The 26,885-nt window shown below is 45.2% G+C and overlaps 1 protein-coding gene across 20 annotated transcripts in view; it reads right to left on the bottom strand.

The window, feature by feature from the left end:
• Positions 1-26,885, bottom strand: part of LOC117237661 (disintegrin and metalloproteinase domain-containing protein 11) — a 72,708-nt gene that overhangs the window by 42,518 nt on the left and 3,305 nt on the right. Inside the window, exon 1 of one of the 20 annotated variants that reach the window (XM_033501853.1) lies at positions 2,812-3,050. The exons of the other annotated variants lie outside the window; for them this stretch is intronic. The gene's annotated coding sequence lies outside the window, so the exon portion shown is untranslated. Of the gene's footprint in view, positions 1-2,811; positions 3,051-26,885 lie in introns of those variants that run through there. 20 annotated transcript variants of the gene reach the window in all.

The raw sequence follows: 26,885 nt of genomic DNA, 5'->3' as shown, positions 1-26,885 counted from the left end.
GCCAGCTTCGTTTTCCGATTTCAACGAATCCTGCTACTCCCTGCCAGCGACCCCGTTTCGCTGGTCCAGGGAACATCCTCCACCGAGGAGTATCGATCGATCGAACGAGAACACGCGTCATTGAACGCTCGCCTTTCACCGAGCAAAAATACTCGATAAATTAAATAAACCGTGGTTGTGGTTGCCGACTTTCCTCGAAATCGCTAGCTTTTTCCCCTTCTGCTCTCGCGATTGTTTCGACCGATGATGCGCGAAAACAGCTGAAAAGGCAAGAGAGCGGACATAGAAAATAGAAAAGAAGAGAAAGAACGGCAAACAAGGCGAGAAGTAATCGTGGTCGTTCTCCTTGGCGGATCGATTTTTCCTCGTTTCTTGCGCAAAAAAGACGAAAAAAGAAAGCCCCGAGGGAGGAGAGGAAAGGCCGCGTTCAAGCTGCAAGTTCCGTGATCGTCGAGCGGCGTGTATTTTGTTCCAACCCCGAACACTCGTACCCACTTTGGCGTTTTATCGAACTTTGGTAGTTTGCTAAAAGGCGGTTTAACGGCACGCCTAACCGCTTGATCGATCGACGCCACGCCACCGTCTATCATTCTCTCCTGGTGGATCGATCGCGAGCCGCGGCGAGATAGCACGTCGGCGGATTTATTACGCCACGTTGATCCGCCGACTGCGACGCGGCGATGCCTTCCAAGAAAATCGAAACCAGAGTCTCGAGAAGACACGTTCGAGCGAGGCCGCGCGAGAAATTGCCATCCATCGAAACCATCTATACGGAACACGATCTATCGCTTCTGAAATTTACATTACGTAAATCTACCACGATTACGAAATACGTTACGAACGAGCGTGGCCACTACAACCATGTCGTTGCTTACGCAACTGACAGATCAACGGGGACATTGGGAAATATTTTTCTTTCGCCTTCGCTTACAATAGTATACACTGTGTATACACAGGACGATTCGAACACTACCGACCAGTAGAGTCACGTCATCGCTTTTATCGTCCACTTATTTTATTCTACTTTACCGCCACGTTCCCCTCTTTTTCAGTTCCGCTCTTCTATTTCATCTTATTCACCGTTTCGAGTGCCCACTGACCTGCATTCACGAATCATATAACCAACATATAAAACACGATCAAATCCTCTTCAATTGGCGCCTGGTCGAGCAACTGCACGTGGTTTCCGGCCTGGATCGATCTGTGCGCGTTTACCCTTTGCCGCGTACGTTGAATTCTAATCGGGGAAACGCGGTTCGTAACATCGCGCGACACTCCTCTCTCTCTCCTTCGACTTGTACCGTTTCGCCGCCAACGGCTCGCTACCATTACGATCGTTCCGTAATCTACGATATTAAAAAGAATCGAGATTGCCTGCTTTAATTGCAGCGTGTAATCCCCGAGAAATCGGGACGCAAATCGCATTACTAATTGCGAGTTGTAGTCGACGGGTTGAACACGGTAAAAGAGTTGGACGCGGCCATCTCCCTGGCGAGCGAATTCCTCGTTGCACGTACCGCGTGTACAGCACGCTCGCCGATTTTTAATCAGGGAAAGCAGCAACGACCAGATTTCCTGACCATTTTGCGAATATTTAACCTCTAGCGGCCCTTGTCCCTCCCACCGACATAAGAAATATAGAGCGGCCGGCTTACGGCCGAAGATCCATGCTCCTCGTTGAAACAGAGATAGAGGTATTCAACCGGTGGTCTCCATTTTTCCTTCTCAACATGTCCTTTTTATTCTTACTATGGTAAATTGTTGTTGCTATATATATTAATATAACGTTCCCGGTAAGATTATCAATTGTCATAAAATATCACCTTTCGATGCTGTTACGTGATAATTATTTACACATTTTAATGGCATGCCTACGCAACGTAGATACGTACAACTTGGACGTGAAACGGTCGAGACAACAACGTTCTTTGGTTCTTGCACTTGCAGCGTTGTCCGAAAGTTGTTGCAGGAAATCGTCGTTAATCGATATTACATATACACATGTCTAACAGTGTATGACGTGTAACGTGTAAAAGTAAGTGGGAAAAGAAAGAATAACAGTTATTCTTCATTTCGAAAGTGACGCGTTTGAAGAACCACCCGTGGTATTTGTAACGCGACGATTTGCTTCCCGGTTATTTCGTTGTCTAATAATACGGACACGAGCAGAGACAGAAGTTTAGAGTTCCATAGGTGATAAGCTTATACCTGCTACGTGCACGTTCACTCGTCTAATCTCTGCCACTTATCGTGCAAGTGGCATCGTCGTAAAACGCAAGCGTTCGAACGGGCAGCTCGAGCATACCGAGCATCGAATTTACAATCGATACGACGTGACGTATCGAACAAACGGGGCTGATCGTTTTTGCGGGATCGGGAGAATTTTAACGCTTTGTCAAACTGCCAGCCGATGTGCAGCGTGTGCAGCGACGATAGATTTGTATTTAACTTCAAAAGCAATTAAAGCTCGAGTTCCGCCGATGGATGGTCGTTCGTGTGAATTGGACCGATTGGTCTGCACGCTGACGCGAATCCAAGTTTCCCGGTTGGCAAACACCGAACGAAGAGAGAAAGAGAGAGAGAGAGAGAGAGAGAGAGAGAGAGAGCGAGGTAGGGTGGTAGGGAGGCAGGGAGACCGAAAGAATGACGCCTCCTTGGATCCGCGAAGATAGCATGGTAATTTTTTTCCAGCGATCCGCGTCCTGGCAAAAGGGTTTCCTTGGCAATTTAATCTAGCCGAAGTAGAAATTAATTGGCCGTTCGAAGCAAATCGAACCGTTATCGACAGATGCTTGTTCCGCTAGTAGGTACCTTTTCGCTTAATCGGTGGCACGAGCTCACCGAGGCCGAATGATGGATGGTGCCGAGTAAAAGTTGGACACGAGCGCAGTCAGTATATAGCCGCAGTTTCCGCGGTCGTGTAATTAATAGTCACACATTTGCATCCGGCTGATATTATTCCATGATCAACGGGTGAAACTCGCGCAGTGTAATTCAACTACACGCGCGCGCGTCTACGTCTGACGAAATTATTAATTGAACAGACCGCGGCAGCCGAACGAGGATCGATGAGTCGGTGCGACTGACAGAAACGTACCACTTTACAGCTCTACTATATTTCCCCCGCTCCTGTCCTGCCACGCGCTCTTCCAATTTACCCCAAACCGTTACGCGTGCTCCTTCCACCACCTCTCGATTCTCCTTCGTTTTCTCTTTCGATCGCTCTCATTCGCCTCGCAGCTAACTCGCAGCGTAAACCCGAGAGCCAAACCGTACATTAGACGGATCGGTTGACCAGGATAGTTTCCACGCGGAGTAACTCACAGTGGGTGAAGCGGTGATTCTAGCTAGGAAAACATCATCTTTTAGTAATTCCCGGCTACTTAATTCTCAACTTTGTTCCAGATAATTTCCGTCGCTCTGTCAATCAAATACCATTTATCTACGATAATATTGTAAATAGGTTAATACGTATACGCGAGTCTAGAGTACTGCCAACAGTTAACGTTTCTGTCAACTGTTACGGCAAACGGTAACATTAACCGTCAATTATTTTGCCTGTCATGCTTCTCGTACAGGCTAATGCGTGATTTCGTTCTGTAACGAAAAAATTTAACCAAGTGAACGACATTTTAAGGTAGACGTACTCAAAAGGTAGTTACTTACTTTTTCATCTCACGCATTTCGGTTTTCGGCGCAAAAGTTAATATTCGTTGTTGAATTTTTTGTTTCACTTTCTAACTCGCGCCCCGTTCTCTGCTACTTGTAAAAACTAGGTGCAAAACTTTGCAAACTGTTGTTTAATGGAACTTTGAAGTTATAAAGAGGATTTAAGAGTTTTGTGGCTTATAGTCTTGGCTGAATGGGGAGCGGGCGGTGTAAAAGATGGTTAATCAATTTTGTTTCTTTACTCATTTAATTATACGTAGTACGAAGAACGTTCTATAAAAGTTTCAACTCAAAGCTCCGAAAATTGCTAAAGTTGAAGTAAAAATTCCACGAATATACACGGCGAGCAACGAAGAGCGTGCAGCGTGTACGTACGTAGTCATTTTAAAGGGCCAAACCTTCGCTTTCACGCTTCCAAGTCCAATTTCCTCCAACATTGTCTTCTCCAACTTCTCTTCTGTTTTCCCCAAACTTCGCTAATAACCACCGTCAATTAACCCTTTACTACGTGTCCGGAGAAATTTGTCTACGTAGAAAGTTGTCTCTGAAGAGTATGATCTTTTATTAGCTAGAATCGCTATTTGGCTCACTAAGCGTGACGTCGTCCGTCAATGGAAAACGTTGCGCCGATGCGAAAGAAGTAACGAATTCGTTGAAATTTCGTTGAAATTTCGTTGGCCGTCAACACGGCATTCGCTCGGAGAAGTGCGTTGCTGCTTACGGTCATTGCAATTAGAGTAACTTTAATTGCTGTCGCCAGTCGAGGCACGAGCAGAGGTTCTCTCTCTTTCTCTCTCTCTCTCTCTCTCCCCCTCTATTTCACCCTGTTTCACCCTGTTTCACCCTGTTTCACCCTGATTTAGCCTGTTTCACCCCACGTTCCTTTCGGTTCGACCTCTCTTTCGTTGTTAACGCTGCTGCCAGAGAAATAAGTTACCGGCAACAATTAACCGTCGAAAAAATGTCGGCTTACGGCATTACCAGGGCAAGCTGTTTCGCTACTTTAGCGAACACAATCGAGGGTCGTACGCGGCCTCGTTATTAAATTTTCATTCGATAAAAGTGCGCTCGTTATCGGTCGGCCGTGCACGAAATTCCTCTTGCAGCTACCGTTTTCGCGGACCGCTTTGAGGATGTCTCGGATGAAAAGCGGATTCGTAAATGAGATCTCTTTCTTACGGTAGTCTCCTTTTTTAAGAGAAATTATTTCTCGGAAGGAGACAAAGACAGAGTGACCGGTGACAGCCGAAGCGGGTTTCGCCACCGTCAAACCAGACACCGTAATGTATTTATACCTGTGCGCGTGTATATCTGTACACGTGGCTACACGTGTGTACGTACGTGATCCTAAACCGTCGACAACCTTTTGCGGATTGAAAGAGTTTCTCTCGTCGCTCGCCGTTTCTATCTTCTCTTAATGGAGCTGCGTAACGTTCGAGATAAATTGCTGCCGCGGAAAACTCTTTCCCTCGTGCAAACTATTTATTCTGAACACCGGCATGGAAACTGGTTTTTTAATGGAACAGAGGAACGAGGAGGAAAGAAAGGCGGACAGAAGACCAGGAGGGAGGAGGACAGCCAAGAACGAAGAAACATTCGACCCTAACTACCCGCCAACGATCGCTCGCCCGCTTTTTAGCTTTAATCGCTGCCAGACGCAACGATATTCGCGTTCGAGTTTACATCTGTACGACTCGGTTCGGTTCGGTTCGCCGCGGAAATCCTGTAAATTACGCCCGGAAACGTATTCAGCTACGTTGAAATTTCTCTCTCTCTCTCTCTCTCTCTCTCTCGAAAAAAAAAAGATGGAAAAGTCACGCGAACCGAGTAAAAACCAGAAAGACTGTTTCGCCCGATAGGATACCGCGCCACCGCCGCCACTGTCGCTGCCGCCGCCCCCGCCGCCGCGCGCCGCCCCGCCGCCGCCGCCGCCGCCACCGCCACCGCCACCGCCGCTCCGTCGACGCCGCTGTTGAGCTAATTTATAATCCCTTGATTAATACCCTGGTTTTATTCGCCCACGCTACGTTGACTATACGCGCCGGAAGGTTGTATTTGCGAGAACGGGTAATCACCGTTCGAACGTCCGTTCGAACGCTGCCGGATCGAGCGAACGCACAAAGCTCGTCACCGGTCGATTTCTATGGGAGTGGCAACCTATCGGAGCGTAAAAAATATTTCCTCGCAAAAATGCCGCTATTCAGAGGCGACGGGACTATGCACAACCACCGATACCGATGCATCTGTAACGCTTTCGCGAAATTCGCTTTTTCACCAAAGTAAAACCGCTAGGAGACTAGAACTAGACGTTGCTCGCTCGTCCCACAGATATTCTCTGTACCGAACGGTCACGACACGACCTCCCAAGTTCCACGGCTGAGTATCGTTACGTTATCGCGTTTTACCTTCTTTTCTTTCTTACTTACACTACTTACGTTTTCGCGAGACTTTTCCCACCGAGACAAGGCCAAACACGATATAATTGATAATAAGATAAAAAAATGAAAATAACTTAACGTCATTAGATAAGAAAATATTTTGCTAGTTATATGATCGTGTTTTTGGTCTCGCTTTAGTTAAAAAAAATCTCAGAATCGCGTTGGCGAAAGATTTATTTCACAGAAATTAAAATAGAAAGTTTTCGTGATCGCGCTGCTATCGTCTCACCGATATGGTTCCTTTTGTCAAGCCGACTGTCCCATCTCTTACTCTTTCTCTTTTTTCTCTTTCTCTTTCACTCGCCTTTCGAGCCTTGTCTACGTTCGACGAAATAGCGCCGCTTATCCATCTTACAACGGGGATATCTGTCTTACGACGGCAAGCAAAACCGTCAAATCTCGAACGTGTCGGATGTGCGTTGCATGCTTCAAGTCGATGGTAAAACAACCCCAAAAGGATTTGTCTGCATGGCCGTTTGTTCTTGAGAAACTAATACATCTTTTCTATGTCTATACATGTTCTTTATACAAATTCTTTTAACGTTTATATTATGCCTTTTTTAATATTAAATTCTTGTACTTTACTCTGGTAAATTCTTCGTTATTTTTATTCGTCATAGTGGCGCTGCGTGTCTTTACAATTTTCTATTATTTGTGTTACTTGTATTATTTGTATAATACAAATACGGATGGAAATCGCGACAAAAACGTTTAAAAGGCATAAGAAATTGTCGCAGCAACAACAGAAATTCTCGATCGATTTCTCGGAAACCGAAAGATCTACGCAAGAGCAAAAATTCTTTCAGGGTTGATTTACTATCAACCTATAGCGTCGAACGCGCATATCGGGACATTGTAGTAATGAAAAAGTAGCGGGAAATTCGATGGGTGCTAATTTACGTTCGATCGGCGGACTTTCGAAGGTCGGTCGATCTCCTCGATTCGAGTAATTCGAGCAATTTCTCGTCGAATGGCTTCGTCATCGATACGACGCGATTCGGACAAGGTATTAATTTTTCCATGAAACAGGAAAAGCATTCTTGCAACAAGTACTAAGGTTACAACACCGCGGTGCCGAGTTCTTTTTAATCAAGCTTCGCGGAATTGTGTGCACGCGCGCGTGCACTGCGCGCCGTTTGTAATTATTGGATCCGGCTGTAGTCGATATTTCATCTTTCTCTAATGGAAAGCGGAAAGGAAGGAAGGAAGGAAGGAAGGAAGGAAGGAAGGAAGGAAGGAAGGAAGGAAGGAGGGAGAGAAGGAAGAAGGGAAGGAAGAAAAGAGAACAGGAGGAAGAGAAGGAAAAAAAGAAGAGCAGGTACAGGAAAGGAAAGGAAAGGAAAGGAAAGGAAACGAAACGAAAGGTCCAGCAGTGGAACAGCGATGGATACGATATAGGGATGATTCATAAATGCGCGCCAGCACTTCGGGGTGTAAGTCTGCACCGAAAAAGACATAAAAAGATCACTTTCTCCTCTATGTACAACTGTCGTACGGCTCTAGTTTCCGGGATATTCGCAAAAAAACTGTCGGCGGCAGCGTGTCCGATCCCGTCCATACATAAGTATGTGTGTATATTTATGACACAGTCGCAAACAGTTGCTTGCCGCCTGCCAATCTGTTTACAATAGTTTACATCCATCGGCCATCCATCTCTTTATTTTCGTATCATACTTGCCGAATCCAAATAAACAGCCTCTGCGGAAACCTCGTTCGCAACTAGCTACGCGTCTGTTGCAACTCGTGACTCGACGCAAACTATTATATTATGTATATTATGTGCGTATATAATCCGCATCTTCGCTTCTTTTTCATCGAAGTCGTCGTTATCTTTATAATCGATTTGTTATTGTATTACGTAAGCGTTCGATTACGAGCGTCTCGCGATACGATATTCGTTTTTAATTAATTATACGACGCAATAAAAAATATACTAAACGCAAACTAATAAGCAGAATTCGTTCGTTATTCTTCGTACGAGGTTTTTTTGCATACAACGTTATAAGATTGCAGTTGCTTGTAACGGTAGATTTACTGCCTGAATTAATAACATGTCTGCGTTGCGTTCTTCACCACGAGCTTCGTCAACGTACTGCTAATTGACCGCCCTCGTACATCAATGTACCCTTTGTCCCCAGCGGGCTGCGCACGACCTTTTTCCTCGACAAAATTACGAAACGCTATTGGCGTGACTGTGATTTTTGCAAAGAACCGTGCCCGTTTTGTTCGCCACTGTTTCCTTTCCCCTCTACGCTGCCCGCTTCCCATTTGCTCGCACTGATACGGTTGATGAGAGCAGCTGCGTGAACATATCGGCCCGCAGCCGTCCAACCAAATGAAACAGTACTCCTCTACCCCTGCAACCTAGATAACGTTGGCGCTGTGCTGCACGCGTACGTGAAACTTGGCATCTGCCTCTCGCAGACCATTCTGCCAAAGACGAGATCAGTCGCCGTGAAAGGAATTATCGCTCGGGTCACTACGTATTTTTACGCTCGAGATAAGCGCCAGCTTATCACCGCTTTTCAACGTCGCGCCTATTCTACCACTATTTTCCACGTACCCCTACTGTGCACAAGTATCTCGACAACAAGTATTCGGTGCAATCACGCAGCTCGATCGAAACCTTTATATCTTCATCGTATTTTCAGCATTACGATGGAAGAACGTTTCTCCGTTGTGAACTCTTTGCTTCTTGCTATAAGCAGTAAGGGCGAATTCGACATTTCGCGACAAACTTTCCATTTCAGCAACTAGTTTCCTTTCCGTTCCAGTGTAGAAGCGAGCTTTTATCGAGAAAGAACTTTCAACGTTTACAGTCTGCCCTTTCCTGGCTCTACTCAAACTCAAGCCGAAACGAGCAGTGTCATATCGCGTCGATCATGTTCCATGTTTGTCTCTAATAAACGGTCGCTTAATTTATGCCGACTCATCTATCGTCTTTGTATTTCTTTAATATTTCTTCTCGATACCTCTCAACTGAGATAAGATGAAAGGATTGGCGAAAATCGAATCACCGTACAAAGTATATTTACGTTCAAAGTATATTTTACATATTTTTCCGATTATTTCCACACTTACAAATACTTATGTACGGTAGTGTATTTGCACGGGGTCGGTCGGTCTCGAAAATACTGGCGTAACTTTGATCTTTACGTTCCGTACGTGTGAAATAAAATACAGATAAAAGAAAATGTTTTGCAGTATGTCCAAGTATAGTATATACATGGATGCGAGGAAGCAAAAAAACGTTTGACTTAAAACAGACCGTCGTTTCAATATCGAGAGAAACGTTGTAAAAACGTGAATCTTTGCGTTTCAAAGATACTCCGCTTTCTTCCGTCTACTTTGTAAACTGACGTAAAAAGAAAAAAGAAAAAAAAGAAAGAGAGAAGAAAATTAAAATGGCAATGGATGCTGTATTTTATTCCTCTGTTAGACCAACTTATCGTCTCTCTTTGTTAGCGTTTACTGTTCTCTCCTCGATTCCTCCAATCGACTAATTCTTAATTAATCCAAATCTATCGTCCAGTTCGTTCCATAAATAAATCGTCCTGGGAACAGAAAAAGGGACGCAATGCCTATCGCGGTTTCGCGGAGACAGCCAAAAAGATTGTTATTGTCGGATACGAGACCACACACATCGAGGTTCGGCGGCGGCTACTTTCTTAAATACGTCGAGCATCCTGTCGCTGTCACGCTGTCGATAGCGTCGCGCCTGCCGGCAGCTCAGGGTAGATCGGTTTTCGGAAGAATCGCAACAGGCTACATAGCGTGCTCGTCGACTCCGAACGAGGAAGAGATTTTTCTCACAACATCCGCATCCGACGTCCTACCATCGAACGTAAAGCAACGCGACGTCACGGTTCGTCTGCGCTGAAGCAACAACGAGCAGCTTTTGTCGCTTCTGGTCGCTGCGTGTTCCACAAGCGTTTCCAAGAAACAACAGCTTTTACGAATATTTTGTCCACGCTGCAACAACACGCGGCGATTTTTTCAACAAACACGAGATCAACGGCAAAAGGTTGCTGGTTGTTGGTTCGGTGGAGACGAGTCCTAACGCTCTATTTACGCGCTTATCCATATTGCAGGTTGCACGGCGCGTTTTAATTTGTGCTCGCGTACGCGTGTCCGCAAGGGTTGCGCGTCGTTTCTCGATAGGGAAAACGTCGGTAGGAGAACCAACTATGCGTTACGCGGCCTTTCATCTCACTCCTCCTCTCATCTTCCATTCCTCTAAAAGATTGCTGCTGCATCCTGTTTACATCGAAATTTCTTTCAGACGGAACACGCCTAATACGCGGCATTTCCAACAACACGGAGATTGGAATTTGATCGAACGTGCCTGAACACGACTAATTTCGCACTGGAAAAAGAAATTCGGCAGCAAAAGCTAGCAAACCGAAGCCAAAAATGTACGCGTTGCACTCGCGTACGAAGGTTTACACGCCCGTTGCCTCGTCGACAGTTGGCCGTGTGGTTGTAAAGAAATCAATAGCCAAGGAGTCTTAGAAAGTATATAGAAATTAAAGAAATCGACAGCTGCCGCTTTTGCGGCCAATAAAGTTAAAAGGTCTTCGAGGCAACGGCAGTTACGTTTAAAGGTAGGAGCCAGGCAACTGCCAGTCGAATAGAACGATGCTGACTTTTTCACCCATCTTATCCTTATTACCCTGCCTGTACGCTCTTTCGTCTCTCTTTCGTTTTCTCTTGCTCGACCACTGTCGCGAATATCGAAGAGACAACAGACGAAACAGCAGCGAATCGTCGGCCTTTACAATTACACTGTATCCGTACAAACCTCTTTTCGTCAGCTGTTATAGTATGCGAATTAAAGTATGCGAATAAAGTATGTTTTAAATGCGAAAATAAGGTAAACTGTTGGTTGTGTGGCGTTCCGCCTGGATTGGAAAATGCGCGGAGCGCGAGGCATGTTCGATGCAAGAGGCGGAAGGAGACAAATATACAAATATACAAATATACAAATATACAAATATACAAATATACAATCAGAAAGAACGAGGAGAGGCGCAACGAAGGGGGCAGAGTTGCGCTTTGAACCGCTCCTGCCCACTAAATTTATCCTCTCGTTCGTGTTTACTCGCGACTATTTATTTTCGACATTTATGGAATATCCGAACTGTAGACGGCAGCTCGACCAAAAAAGCCGCTTAAACGTATGGAAATACGGGGAAGAATCCGTGGCGTTATCTGCTTGCTTTTAATTAGCAATTAAATCGAAGCGACTCGAAGAGCTGAAAAATTCCCAAGCCGGAACGACCGATAACGGAGAAAGAAAGAAAGTAAAAAACGAGCGACGTGCCTCGTATGCGCGCACGCGCGTCTCAGCGTTTCCGCGTTTCCGCGTTTTCGCGTTTCGGCGTTTTCGCGTTTTCGCGTTTTCGCGTTTTCGCGTTTTCGCGTTTTCGCGTTTTCGCGTTTTCGCGTTCCCGCGTTTCAGCGTTTTCGCGTTTTCGCGTTTTCGCGTTTTCGCGTTCCCGCGTTTCAGCGTTTCAGCGTTTCAGCGTTTCAGCGCTTCAACGGCCGGGCGCGGCGGCCAAAAAAAGTATTCATGGGATCTCGAGGAGATTAGTTAACGAGATTACTCGTGACTGTCAGCGCTCTGTAAGCAAGTTCTGAATAGAGGGTACGGCGGCTCGTGCCGCGGATGATCTACTACGCAGTCAGCCAGCCATGTCAACGATCTACATTCAGCTCGACCCGCCGCGCAAGTAGGGCTGCAATGTCTGCGAAACGGTAATGCAACGACAAACCACCTAGGATTTGCCCTCGGTACATCCTAACAAAGCTGTAGCCACCGGCCGCGCCACTACCTCAGCAAGCAGCAAGGAAAAAGATCGGTGCAAAATTTACGTCGCTGTTTGGCGCTGTTCTTGTTGTTCGGGGTAATTTCGTTGTACGTATCGCGGTTACAATCTCTAACTCCCAGCGACGCTACATCGCAATTGCCGCTTCAAACGAAATACGGTAAACTGTCGATAAGTGGCGGAAAACCTGGCCTCGAGCCAGACGCTTAACGGCCAGGCAAATCAAGTACATATACTTAAATATGAAAAGGACAGAGCGAGCGAAGGGAAGTCTAATCGGCTTGATCGAAAGAAACATACCCATAAGACAATCCTAAAGCGAGCACGAAACTCGTTCGTTTTCACTTTCTATCCTCTCTATCTGCCTTTTCCAATTCAAACCGATAAAAACAAAATGAATATCTTAAAACGGTGGTTGGAAGTTTAGCGCCGCCGCCACAGAGATAACGTTGTAAAAGTGTTACGGCCTGAAATCAACGGAGAAATTTGCTCGTTTGGCAAAGACGAACAAAGTTCGAATTGCCGTTAGAAGACGCGCCGTTACACAACAGGTTACGATATTCGAATGCCGAACGGCCTGCACCTTTCCATAATCCTTAGGGGGATAGACACGATGATTAATCACGCTCGAGTGATTCGGTTTTCCCTTCGTGCGCTCCCTCTTCGTGTATCGCAGAATCGCGTTGCTCGCAGCTGTCTTTTCTCGGCCAGCATCCACGGATGAAGGTTTATGCGCATTCGTTTCAGATTTCAAACGCTTTGCCACTTCGAACATCGGTAAAGCGTAGGAATTCTAAAACAAATACCACGCTTTTCGTCCGTCGTTGGTCGTGCGCGCCTTTCCTTGTCCTGCGTGTTTCTCGCAGTTCTCCTCTCGGCTTCCTCCATTCAATCACCCTCGATCGATCAACCACTTTCTCTCTACCACCCTTCTCTTTTATATTCTCTTATAGGTCCGTGCTCCGTCGTTGTCCTCTCCTTTTCCTCTCCTTTTCCTCTCGTTTTCCTCTCGTTTTCCTCTCGCAACATCCACCGCGACTCCCCTAACGAGTCGCTCCAACCAAGAAAATTGTGGTCAGTCTTGGCGAAGCTTGGACCAAACTTTCGTCAAACGACACAAAAAAACACAATAATAAAGATACTCTGCGTCGAACTCGTTCCAAGCATTTGTGAAACGTTAAACGAACCAATGGCCCGTAATGCAATTTGCCGATAAAGGTCGTTAATATCGTAGGAAAGTTTGCCGCGCTCGGCCGGCCGGTCGCTCGCGAGCGCCAAACTTTCTTTGCATTTACAGGAGAAAATTGCTCGCGGTAATGATCGATATTATTAACCCGGTGGTCGTTAGATACTCGCTTTCCTTCGAACCGTCATCGAACATCGATCTTTGCAGGTTCCGTTTGAAAGGTCCGTAGCCCCGGAACATTCGTTCGAATAGGCAGCAGCAGCCAACTTTCGTTGCTTCGAATTCTTTTCACGACGTAGGAGTATGGAGTGCGGGCAAGCCCGAGTATTTATTGGCTTCCATCCCATTGCTTAAGTCGGTTGGCATTCGGTCAAGAGTGATTCGAATGCTCGGAAAACATTATTCCACCTGCTTTCACCCTATTATTCTTCCCTAGCAACGACGTCGAGAGAACCGAAAAATCTCAGTGCGTATGCGATTCTATTTTCCATCGACTCGCGTAAAGACATATGCTTCGTTGGCGCGTGCGGTTCGCACATTCGGTTCGAATTAATTCGATTCGGAGGGTAAAGACCGACGAGCGAGAAAAGTGCGTGCCAACTCGAACGATCACGGCGTCAGTAATTAACTTGGCGTGAAATTAAAATGCTTTGATAATCTTTGCCGATTACCTATATGCTTCCTTCGATAACTTCGACGAATCTCGTAACCTACATTTTCAAATTGCTTTCGGATTTCACTCGGATTACACACTATTACACACTATGTAGTCATAGTCGTACACTTTATGCTTCGACAACAATTTCGGAGGAAAAACGAGCCTCGGTTCTCAGAGCCGTTTACGCTTTGCAGCTAAACGATACGGCCGAAGAAGCGCGACACGGATCTTCCATTCATCGAACAACCATTATCGATAGTTGCGAACACGAAACTTCCTCCGCCAAGTAACTTTGCTCCGTTTCCGAATGTCAGTGGAGATGCGGCGACCGCGTTGCACACGGAGGGAAAATTATTTCTAATTGGTTCCTAATAATCGAGGCACGCTTCCGCTCGAGAGAAGAGGGGATCCGAAGAGAGTCGTCTACTTCGAATTCCATTTTCTCTATTCTTTTATCTCGCAAACTTTCCAGCCGGCAGAACTTGATTTAATCCCTTAATCCTCTGATCCGTCCATCACGTTTAAGCCGCCTTAGTCGGGCCCGGTTTTTTTCTTTCGCGCATCGAAAGAATAATTTCAACGGTAACGCGAGCTTCAAACGAATAAACATTAATCTGGTCCATGAGCATACCGGGGAGGAATTACGACGATCACGAGAACGGGGACTCGTAAGCGCGAGTAAAAAGTCCACCAGGAGGTTCTCCAGGTTTCTTCATCGTTTTCCCCAAAAGACCCGATTTCTCGTAGAACGGCACTTTGCGCTACGAGATTTCTATCCTTTTATCCTTTTGAACGCGACGCAAGGCAGCGACGCAAGGCGACGACGATATACGATAGAGCGTCGACGAATCTTGACACCTTGGAACGGGAAACGGGAAAACGCGTTTCTACCGAACCAGATACTTTTCACCGACAGCGTATATACTTTTTAGAGATGGCAAAAGTATTTAAACAGGCAATCGTATAATAACCACTTTAACACATTTTATACGCGCTTCAAGTAAAGTTTCCTTGCCACTGCTATGTACGTGTATCTCCGCGTTAGATGCAAATTTTTAGCGATATAATCGTGCCAATTGCGCCTCGTTATAGTACCAACGAAATATCAAAATGTCTTGCGTACGGACATTCTCGCGAACCACAGCATTTTTAACGCTATGCGAGATAAAGTAGATAAAGTCGAAAGACACGTGGTTCGAAGCCAAAGTGAAAAAGGCCAAAGTTTGGCAAAGGCTGGCATAAGGAAAACACGCTTTTAATTTGAAACTTTGGATTCGCCGCAAACATTCGTTGCCTCGAAACAGTGGAAATTGCAACATTGTTCGTAGCTACGTTAACGCACGGTATTTTACCAACTTGCTGGCGGAATTTAATTTAAGGTGGTTAATGGCTGCGTCAAAGGGACGGAAATTTGGAAAAATTCCGTTTGCAGAGGCGACCGAGCAAACGGTTAGATGCGTATCATCCTATCGCGTACGGTTTCATCTCGTACAGGTTCATGGTACATCCCAAGTTCATCGTACAAATCGGATCAGGGGAATCTATATAGATTCTATAGCTGGAAATCAGACGTCAAAATCGAGAATAACAAAGTCGCGTTGGAAGCTTGCTTTTCGAAGAAATTCAGTTTGAAAATTTGCCAAGCATACGTAGATTTGCTTGATTCTCGGCTAGGCAAGCGTATAGATGACATCGATAATTGTAAAAGCTGTTTATTTCATTATATCAAGTACCGCTGAAATTTCAAACTGTTTTCGATTCGAGTTCTATCTTCTGGCCAAAAAACAGGCCTTGGACCACAAAATTTGATTACTCGTTTTCAAGTTATTTTCACACGTTCCAATCGTCCAATCCTGGTCCAGCCGACCATCGATCGTATTTACGTAGGCGCAAATTTTGAAACTCCGTGTTTTCAACGACGCAATTTCGTTATACTGGGTCTCTCTTTCTAGTATAGAATCTGCTCGACCCCGTACGTACCACAAGTGAAATTACAGACAAGCCTGGACAATGGTTCACGCGTAGCACGGACACCGGTAACAGTAGCTGCATCGGTTCTTTCGCTCCGACGACGGACAGGTTCTCTCTTGATTCGCACGAGTCGTTCCGTTCGCTTGCTCGTACGTGCTTCAATCGCTGTCTGCATATCCTTAACAACGAACATCTTCGATACGACGTTCAATTAGGAACCAGCGTTACCTTGTTAGCCGATGCAAACTCATTAATTTCAGTAGGGCAGATCGGAACTTTAGCCGTGGCCTCTTTGAGAAATCTTCAAGCTCATTAAATGCTCGGGCATGTGCGCCATTGTGCGCCATTGTGCGCCATTGTGCGCCATTGTGCGCCCGACATTTTTCTCTCTTCTTGTCCCCTTTCGAACTTTTCAAGTAATTATTTTACGCCGATCGAGTTTGCCGCGGCTACTCGAGAAAACTTTTGCACAGTTCCCTCCGATCCTCGCCCTCTCCCCTAGTTAGTTATCAGCTTCGTCGACCAGTGCCAGATGTCCGCCGATCATTGCCAAAGTATTTTCGTTTATCGGAGAAACAAGGGAGATTCGACTGTTCGCGTCGTATCTCGGCTGCGCCGAGGCTGCGTTCGCGACATTGGTTGCGCGCGGCATTCCGAGCGCAACGAGTTTTCCGAAGGATTAGACTTGGCCGAAGATCAGTCCGCCTATCGGTCGATAAGATGCCGTGGCTCCCTTTTCAACCAGAATTCGTTTGAAGACAGAAGGTTGGCCCTTTGAAGGTTTCAAAAGGTGGCAACGCCACTTTCGTCACGGGGGTTAATTAATGCCCGTGAAGCAAGTCCAAAGGAAGATGGGGGGGGGGGCGAACACCTGGTGAGAGGGCGTTCAAAGAAGACAAAGATTCCTTTAAAAAATGTTAATCAAATTCGGTCTGCCAACACCGCTCCAACCTTGAACACGTTTCTCAGGAATTTCTTTAGAAACCTTGCTTGTTTCACAGATTTTCTGAATGCGTGCGAGAAAACGCTCGTCTTGTTCGGAAATGCGTGGTTCATGTCGTGATCGTGATCGTGATCGTGATCGTGATCGTGAGTTTACATACATTGTACACCCTCGTTCATAAGTATTAGGACGCTTGCAGAAAAATCAGGCCAACCTCAGACTATAAACGACTACGTAGTAAATATATCATTCGATATATATATTTAAGATTAGACGCTTTCTTCGTTTATATTCATCGTATGTTTCCATCGCCGTTTTCACCACTCTTTTATACGTACATCAGTTTATCCATATTTCTACTATGTTTTATACGTCGTTATTTAGCCGTATTAACTAGTTAGCCGTTAATAATTCCTGAGCAGTGCGCAACGCCCACTGATAGGTCAATTTTAAAGAAATAAAACAAACAAATGAAATAAAAATCCTTCTCCATTCGTTCATAGTCATACGTATAATAAATGCCATAAAATAGATTTTCTACCGAAAATTAGAAAAAAGAAATTGCCAACGATACGTACGATTTCCATTTGTTTAAGTTGCGTTTAACCCGCTCCTCCGTATAAACAGTCGCGAAGAAATTTTCCGTCGCGTCGTCCGAGGCTGCGAAAAACGATAGCACCGATTGCATGTTTCAGAGAAAAACGCGGATTATGCGCGTGTGTCGCGGATTATCATCGTCCCCGTTTACCGTTCCTATGAATTATTTTCCATGGAAATTGTCTCGTTGTTATCGGTGTTGCTCGCTTATGTTTTTCTCGATCGATCGCGATCGACCGCGAAAAGGAAAGAGAGAAAAACAAGTTTGTTTTCTAAATACCAATCTCAAAGTTTCGTTACCCTGGAAACGGAAAGTATACAATCATTTTATACTTTTTCTTTATATTTAATTTTTTGTTTACTTATACGAATGTACAACAAGGATCGAGAGAACTTATTTACTCACCAAATAGCGCGTTAGATATATAGCGAAGCGAGTTAACAGAGTTAATAAGATAGTTAATGGATTACAAGGAATGATACGAAACGTTGAAAACACGGCAACCTATTTTCGCCTATAATTGCATAGCATCCGTTATTGTAAAGATGACGTTAATGGAGTTAACGACAGAGTTAACAATCGTTGTATGCGTGCACTGGTAGAAGAATTCGTAGAATCAAGGACTTTCTCAGAATCAAGAACAGAAGAGTACTTGTAATTTTACGTTACCTGCGTAAACGTTGCGACGTATTGTCGTTGTAACAGCTACACATATTTTATATGCCGTTTAGCAAGCAAGTAAGTTTTACTCGCCGCTGTTGCATATTTGTTAGCGCGCTTCGAGTTCAGATTTTTAGGAAAATACTTTTGTTTCCTACTTTTCACCGTTACGAAGTAAAGTTAGGCTAACGGTAAAGAGAAAATGTAATTAAATGCAAAATTGTTGAAAACTGGACCACCGGATGGGGTAACATCCGATCCGATCGATCTATCGATCGCGCAACTAGTCGATACTAACATACGTTAAATAATATACATTGTGTATATGATAACCTCTGCCTTTGCGCAGTCGGTTAAAGAAATAAAACGGTGTAACGTTGAAAATATAATCAATGTTTCGATCGGATTGCACCAAGCGTGCAAATACTTTTTGCACGATAAGGTGTATCGACCAATGACCAATCTCGACGTATATCAGGACATTAAGCGGAGTGACACGCACTGAACGAATTATTCGAATAATTTGTCGAATAATTCCTGGCGACCACGGTAGACGAATCGGTTGGCAAAAATCTTGTCAATGGCGAAATAACGCGCGAATCGGCGTGCGCGCGTGCGAGGCTACACTCTGCAAAGAAAGACCGACGAGGGTGGTCGAAGGTAACGAGGAAATCGAGGGGAACATTGATTACGCGCGTTTCTCCGTGTCCGGCAAATTGGATTTTCTAATTTGCACGATCGATCGACGTCCCTAGCTGGATATGCATATCAGCGTACGCACGCAACAGCCGCTTTAAATATTCCGAAGCCATCGGCGCACGCGGCGGTAGCCAGCCAACGGTTTGAGAATCGATCATCGAATCCAGCCGGGTACGCTGGGCCGCGCACCAGCACCTACGCCGACGCGACGGCATTTTAACTAAGAGGAACGAGCGCGTTCGCATCTTTTTCTTCGACCCTCCTTCCACGTTTTGCCTTCGCCAGCCCGCTATGAAAATTCCCGATTAAAAATAATCGGGGCGAACGCTGAACGGAACGGTGCTAAACGGATGCATAATCGGCAGCTTAAGACATAAGCATATGATTTTCATATCGATATATTGTTCCGGAAACGTAACAACAGCTGCGGAAACTGATAAACAGTGGAGGGAAAAACAAAGTCTAAAGCTATTATACGTAGTAATTATTTACCAAAATGGCCTGTTGCTCGTTCAAATTCTACACCACGGTATATGTATGTAGCACGTTGTACGATAAGAGGAAAGCATCGTTTTATCTTTGCAGTTGGAGCGCTGTCTAGGAGAAACGTTCGATTATCGATCGAACAGTTGCACGGATATGCAACGACGAGAGACGATGTTTCGTCGAACAGACGTGAAACAAGGCCGCGGGGAAGAATCGCGGAAGCAACTTCCTTGGTAGGTTATTAGGCGACCGGTTGGTTTAGTATCGACTCGAGGGCCGTGGCTAGAATATCAGCTGTCGCGCAATTCCGAGAGAGGAGGGCCGTGGAATCGAAGCAACGGAAGCAAAGAAGAAACGGGAACAGCGATCGGTAGCTGGAATCGATTTGTTGGGGGCGGGAGGGGGGGAGGGAAGGGTACGAGTAACTCAGGGATGGAGTAACGTTATTTGCACGATTAGAGTCGTCGAGTCTCAGAGGGGGAGGGGGTAGATGTCGGTATAGAGAGAAAGAGAGAGAGAGAGAGAGAGTGAAAAGGGTGAGGTAGAGAGAAGGGTGAATTCTGAAATCCAGGCAGCTCGCGGAGGGTAAATGTGCTTATTCTGCTTGAAAGGGGCGACGCGTGGAAATAAATCTAACGGGGTCGAAGCGACGATAATATCTAGCATCCCCGAAGGCATCGCTCCATTAACCGATATCGTACAGGCTCGTTTCTTTCGCCTAGTATCCTCGGTAAAGTTATTCCTTTCGAAACGCGGAATCGCTGGCTAGTCAATTACAGGGACGACACCGTTTGTCTCCTCGGGCAACGAGAGTCGTTTCGATACAACACAGCGGAATTCTAGAACGTAGGCGGTAACGTTAAAGCTAGATATCCTACCTTTCGGACAGTATAACAACTATGGGGAGTCGTCGTCGTCGTCGAGAGTAAAATTTGTCGATGCAGTCGGTATCGAGAGAGTGTCAGAGAATTTCAAACATATTCATGTACAAAATCATCGGTCTCTGACATGGGAGTGCGGGTCCGAGTGAACTTTGGATCCAAGATCCAAAAATCCCAATATACATGTAACGTAAACAGAGTACAAATCGAATCGAAGGAAATTCGTCGGATGTGGAGAGCCCCACGTACCGTACACGAGAGTCACTCTCCGAGAGCGGAAACGAGCTTTTTACGTATGCATTCTCGAGTGGACACGTAATTGAAGAGTACCGAGAGCAGCTATTGCAGCTAGAGCATCGAATTGCAAAAAACTTTCAAACGGACACGTATCCTTGATTAGGAGGTTGCCTTTCCCGCGTTCGTCTACGCCATTTCAGGAAAACTTATCGCGCGTCCACAGATAAAGAGCCACGGACAAACGCGACCACCACGTGTATTTACGAACTTTCAGTCGCCCCGTTTCACGAGGTTATTCGTTCCGCGAGGATTGAAAAATCACGCGAAACGGACTGCAAGCTGTTGCCGCGGGTCGATTCGACGAATTAACGCTGATAATTCTACGAACGGTACGCCGTTCTAATTTGTAATTCTCAGTGACGAATGCATAGAAAATTGCACACCTCCCGGGGATATTGCGTCGTGATCTCCGCGCTTGATAAACCAGCGCGTGTGTGTGTGCATCGATGCCGAAAGCTGATGACCTTCGAAGAAAACAGCCTATCGTCTGGACTGGAACCAAAGCTTGGCAGCAGTTTATCGAGGCAAAGACGTAGACCGTTAATACGAATCGGCTCGTTTCCGCACGGCATCTATCGAACTCGGTGTGTATTTAATGGATTCGCGAACGTGGCTCGTTCGTCACGACGTTATCTCGATTCGACGGCTCGCGCGATGTACTCGATTTACAGCAGCGAGTGGAAACGCGTTTCGAGCGGTGACGCACGGGGACGCGCGCCCCGCGTATCAATGAAATCTGCAAAATTCGTTTCGGGCAGCAGCTTCGACACGAATTTACCATCATCATCGCTGATATATCGTTGCTAATATGCTCGTAAGAGAAACTTTCAACGAACGATAATCGTTCTTATCCTTCGCGACACTAGTAAATAGTCGACGAGCCGAATCAGTTGCCTTACCGTACAAGTTCACACACACACGCGCGCGCATATATATAGAAGTTACTAATACAAGTTGAAAAAAGCTGGAAACATTTTTGTTCGCTTAAATTTTCCTTAAAAAATGGCTCGAACGCAGGTCACACTGTCGAGAAGTAATAAAAGAAAGGAAAAGGAAAAAAGAAAAAGGAAAAAGGGAGAAGAGCAATATCGATACATGTCGATTAACGTCGTCATTGAACAGTTTCATTTAACAGTTTCATTTGCTCGTCATTCGATGTTATTGTTATAAAAGTCGGCGATAAACACCTTCGAAGCTAACACTAAAATTCGTAAAATTCAATCATCGCAACAGTGGTGAAATTGTGAAAGCACGCGTGTACCTGTATGTAAGCGTGCGATACACACTGCACGCTGCACACTGCGCACGTAAGTACGTGATAGCGTGGTAACAGTATCGAGAAGGGAAAAGGGGAGAGATACAGAGGACGGGTACAAAGGTGGAAACAGCGAGGGAAGCGTCTAGCGTGTTCTCGTCGGAAGAGAAGACCCTTCGTCCCCTTTTCCGGGCGAAAAATCGGCCAAAAGTTCATGTATTAAAAGTACCTGCAAGGCCAATAAATTAGAACTGGCGCTCTGCCATTTCAATCTCGCGGATCTTGCTCGAGACAAGAACGCTGAAAACTCTTCTACCAGGCATCATTTTGTCGGCGGCCGACTTGATTAATTGCTTCGCACGAATCGATCGATGACTTCCCACTCGGATATTTACGTCAGCTTTTCCCAAACACACAGTCTACCGAGCACTTTTCACGTATGACAACTTACCGCCTGAAAACCGTCTGTAACTTTGTTACATGACCGAATTTGCGTCTTTTCTTCGATATCCTTCTCATCTATCTTTCGATATTCCTTCCATCTATTTGACTGGGCAAAGCGTGTATATATATATATATATATATATATATATATATACCTTGGCAAGGTATGTATATATTTTTTTGTTTCACATGTCCATTCAAATATATATTATATAATATGATAATAAGATAATAATCAAACAGGGAGGAAAAATCAGCCGACCAGCTATTTAGAGAAGAAACACGAAATCTTTGAGGAAATTTCGATCAAGCGTCGTCACCCGGTGATAACCGCGGCAGGCATACCTCATCGTACTTGACTTTCCTTCTTTTCTTCTTTCCTCTTTTTTTTCGATGGCGTGCAATCGCTAAGTTATCATACAGGAGAAAGTGTCACTTATCCGTCCAAACGGTATTTATCAATCTGTAAATTGTCACGAGATCGTCACGAATATGCCACATTGAATGACAAGGAACAACTTAAACGTCGGAAAATCAATATCCTTTGTAGGGAGCATGGCCGCTCGGGAGGTTAACGCGCGCCTTGTATTCCAAGGAAATGTATTTTTTCTCTTCCTAGGGCAGCCCATTATTAAGCGAGTTATTAGGCAAAAGAGAGAACGGCAAGGCGACGACGCACAGAGCGAAAGAAGGAGCCTACGATAAAGGAAACTACGGTAGAGGCAAAGAGACGGAGGTATCCCCCTGTACAACACGGTTCTCCTACAACACCATTTCGCTCTAACAGAGCGTCCGAGAATTAGCGAAATGCTCGATTTCGATAAAGAAAACACCGTCGCGTTAATGGTTACCTAGCCGGTTATTTGGCAGTGACGAAAAAGGGAATCTGTACGTAACACTAACGTACCGTGGCGAACAAGCAAAGTTTATAAAATAAGAAGAGTAGAAAGTGACACGATTTTACAAAGTGGCCTATAATTCAATAAACGCGATAAATATCTAGCTACCATATATACTTGCTACAGTACAGATGACTATTACCGATATGGTAACAAATTTTTAGTACCGCATTTACCAAGATTCCTAGCGTATCAGTTTTAAACGTCCCTTGAATTTCGCTGTATAACCGTTTCAGTCGTGAAAAGAAATAGTATGCTGTTGTTAACTTTCCTGTAACCTGACCACTAATTTTTCCACTAATTCTTCGTTTCGTACTTACAATGCGGCATTTCTTTCCTATACGCGGAGAGGATACACCTGTGGCGTACAGTACCGTACAGTACCGTACAGGTTACGAACAGACGTAATCGAGTCGGCAAGGTTCGCCCGTGTACAAAATATTCTACTTAGGTAAGGTATTCGAAATGGAGAAAAGAACGCTCGAAGGCGGCGAGCTTTGTCCCGGTTTTATTTCAGCCTTACGTGAATTGCGCACATATTAGATAAGTGTGGCTGTTGCACAACTGCCGCTCGGTTGCGTTCCGCTAAAATTGCTGCCCCGCGTCTCAAGTCTGCGTTTTCCACCGCGACCAACCTTCTCGCAAAGTGCCAAGGACGTTGTGGCAAGTGTTCGGGCCGCCGCGCTATTTCAAATTATACCCACTATCGCGTACTCTATTCTTATCTATCAGCGTCCTTCTCTCATTCTTCGTTTCTTCGTTTCTCCGTTTCTCCGTTTCTTCGTTTCTTCCCAGCCCAGTTTTATCCGGTTGCCCAAATTGACTATGTAAATTTAACCCACACGTATACATATATCGATAGGTTACTGTACAAATATATTATATGCCCACCTTTAGCGCTTTCGAGAAAAAAACCCCTCTCAACCCTTTTAGCGTTTCATTCCATTTTGAAAGCGTACAGCCGTGAGTTTCAGCGATTATTTTTCAGCGATGACAAGTATACTCGACAGTGGCAGTAGCGCAGTCGAGTAAGCGCACTTGCCGTAGAATCGAAATTAAATTATGGCGGAATGACAAATTTTTCCAGTTGTATCGTTTTTTTGGATAATTTCTATTTTTATCGTCTATCGTTTATCGTTTAAAGATTCGTTGATACTACTTGCAGGATTCAAGGTTCCACTAATTGGCAAACAAAATGCACAATCGATATTTGGAAGGAAAAAATTAGAAATTGAAAATTTGATTTATTTTTAGGAGACAGATATCTAATACGTCGACTATCGTTCTAAAACGCGTTACAATTTCCAATATGTTCCTTGTTCCACTTAAATGTCTTACCTAGAGGTAAAGAAGCAGCAGTAAAAGCGATATCTTTTCTCTATGACGAGAATGCTCATCGTTGAAGACAAATTTGCCAACTTTTTGCGAGTATACCTGACGTAAACATCGTAAGAACTAAAAGTTCAATGATTTCTAATTAAATAGATACCTTTGCATCGCTCCACCTTAGAAACATAAAACGAGAAAGGTATCGGTCTATAACTTTATTTTCTACTAAATAGATCCAAAAAATCTACGTACGTAGACACATGTATCACTGGTCATGACAGTGCTATTTAATGAGGTGGAATTTAGTATGGTTCGAACTAATTAACTGCTACTTAAACTTCTAAATTCGTCACGGGAAATATGATTTTTATACGGCATAAAGAAACAGTCGACAACTATTTGTGGCACAGAAAAGTTTTAAAATGTAACGTACAATATCTGCGCGATAAACCGTATGAGATATCTCTTACGTCCTCTAGTTCTCGTGTCACGAATGATTCAAGAAAGTGTTCAAAGTGTCTGCCTCGTACCTCGACACACTTTACGGTTACTACGCTACGTACACGCTTTAGCATTGACTGCGTACACAGCTGTAGCGTGTCTTGACGTTATCCACAAGCTCGTGAATAACATCGATCGACATGACTCGGATAGAATTTCAGACAATCGGTATTTTATACTCGCCAGAGTTCATTACTGCGCCAGCAACAGGAAAAGAAAAATTCTAATCGTCGCATAGATCGAATTATGCTTGATTTTCATTGCTGGGTATGCAGGCGACGCTAAGGCGTGCAGCGTGTGTCTAGACACGAGGCAAGCATTTTCAATATTTTCCTTAATCCACGACTCCAAGACGTGCATACGTATGTTCGCCTATGTTTACTTATTTTAACGTGTAAATTCGATCCTGTATTTCCCCCGTGGTTCCATGGTCGACAAAATTTCACGTAAACTGGGTATACGACATTTGCGTGCAGTAACCCAACGATATTTCGTTAGCCTTAACGTCGAGCTTCTTCGTTCGAGAACGGAACGCGGCAAATATCCTGTGACATAGTTTTCTTTACGCTTAATCGTGCTCGTGGCCTCTCGCTCGCGGTTTTCTACCCGCCCCTGGCTTCGGCTTTAGTTTCCAACCGAACCACCCCTCGACTAAATCGCCTAGGTAGAATGACAGTTTCGGAGAGTAGCTTGCCGTGGCTCGGTCTCCCCGATCGTCAGCAAATTGATATTGGATCCAGTTCCACGGAACTTTAACTCAAACGAAACTTGTAACACACGACGAACGAATCGACCTCGGGACGACGATGCAACGATGCGTATCGCGTAAGAGAAATACGTCCATGTATCATGGAAATAGCAGGCGATAGGGATCGCGGGAAAAAAAGGAAAAAGACTATATTAGAGCTGATCACGCGAACGACGCGTCGCGTCGCGTCACGTTGCGAGGAAGCGGCGATGGTCCGGCGATTCTCGCCCCGAGGACGCCCTCGAGTTCGTAGATTCGCTCGGTGTTTCACGATGATCGATGCACGCTATTCCTCGATGAATCGTGATGAACGGTTAAGCTTTTTACTCCCGACGTTTTGGCCAGCTGTAAATCTGTTTTTCTAATGCTTGTTAATATCGCGAGAATTAATTGAAATTGAAAAAGTGGGTCTCCAGCTCGTTATATTTACTTCTTCCGTTTCTTCCTCCCCCCCGCCCCCTTTTTTTTCTTCTCACACGTTTGATCGCCACTGGAAATTAATATCGAGATTTCTCTGGGTGTCTTTCTTCCGTGACGAAATCTCGCGTAATTTCAATTTAATTAGAGAGAAAGCGCGAGTTTGTTCTCTCAACTTACGGAACAGTGTGTGTGCGCGTGCGTGCGTGCGTGTGTGTGTCTGTGTGTGTGCGCGCGCGCGTGTGAGTGTGTTTGATGGGAGAAGAGAGCGAGAGAGAGGGAGAGAAGTGGTCTGTAGCGAATCGCTTTTATCCGGGAGAACTGGCCCGTGGATCGATTTTAATTCGCGTTTTCGTTGATACGTTTAAATCGGGTCTCGCGGCACGTAGGTATGCGTGTCAGTGCACTCGTGACCCATCTCGTTCTTCGATGACGTCATTGCTCGCTGCGCTTAAACCTATGACGAATATGGCGCGCTAGGGAAACGGGAGTGGCTGGAAGGATTCTTTTAACCGGCACTGGAACGGTGAAACGCGATCGGGAAAACGAGGAACAATGTCGCGGGGCAGCTCGGACGAATTTACACGCTGTCGGCGATCGTTTGATCGGCCCACGACCATCCGATGCGATCAGTTCACCCACGAGAAATTAATTGCAATTTTTACGCTGGCTGGTTCCAAAGGACGCCGCGACGCGTAATCGAGTATTTCATGGCCAGCTGTTTCGAGTGGAGAAGTCGAGCCGTGCGCTACTCCCGTCTATTCCAATCAGATTTTCTTAAGAAGATCAGCTTGAAAAGTTACATCCGGTAATTAACGGCGGAACGAAGCGCTCTTCAAAGTCGGCCAAACAAATGGGATTTCGAAGGAAGTCGCGGATCAGCGAACGATTTGTTCGACTCCGAACAGATTATTGGAAATACCTGCATATTATGAGCTTTGTATAAAATCTGTATAAAATCGCTGAGGATGGCCTGGA

The sequence above is a fragment of the Bombus vosnesenskii genome, unplaced genomic scaffold (assembly GCF_011952255.1).
Source record: "Bombus vosnesenskii isolate JDL3184/JDL3185 unplaced genomic scaffold, Bvos_JDL3184-5_v1.1 scf7180000013395, whole genome shotgun sequence".
NCBI classification, from domain to species: Eukaryota; Metazoa; Arthropoda; class Insecta; order Hymenoptera; family Apidae; genus Bombus; species Bombus vosnesenskii.
This window is presented reverse-complemented; position numbering and strand designations above follow the sequence as displayed.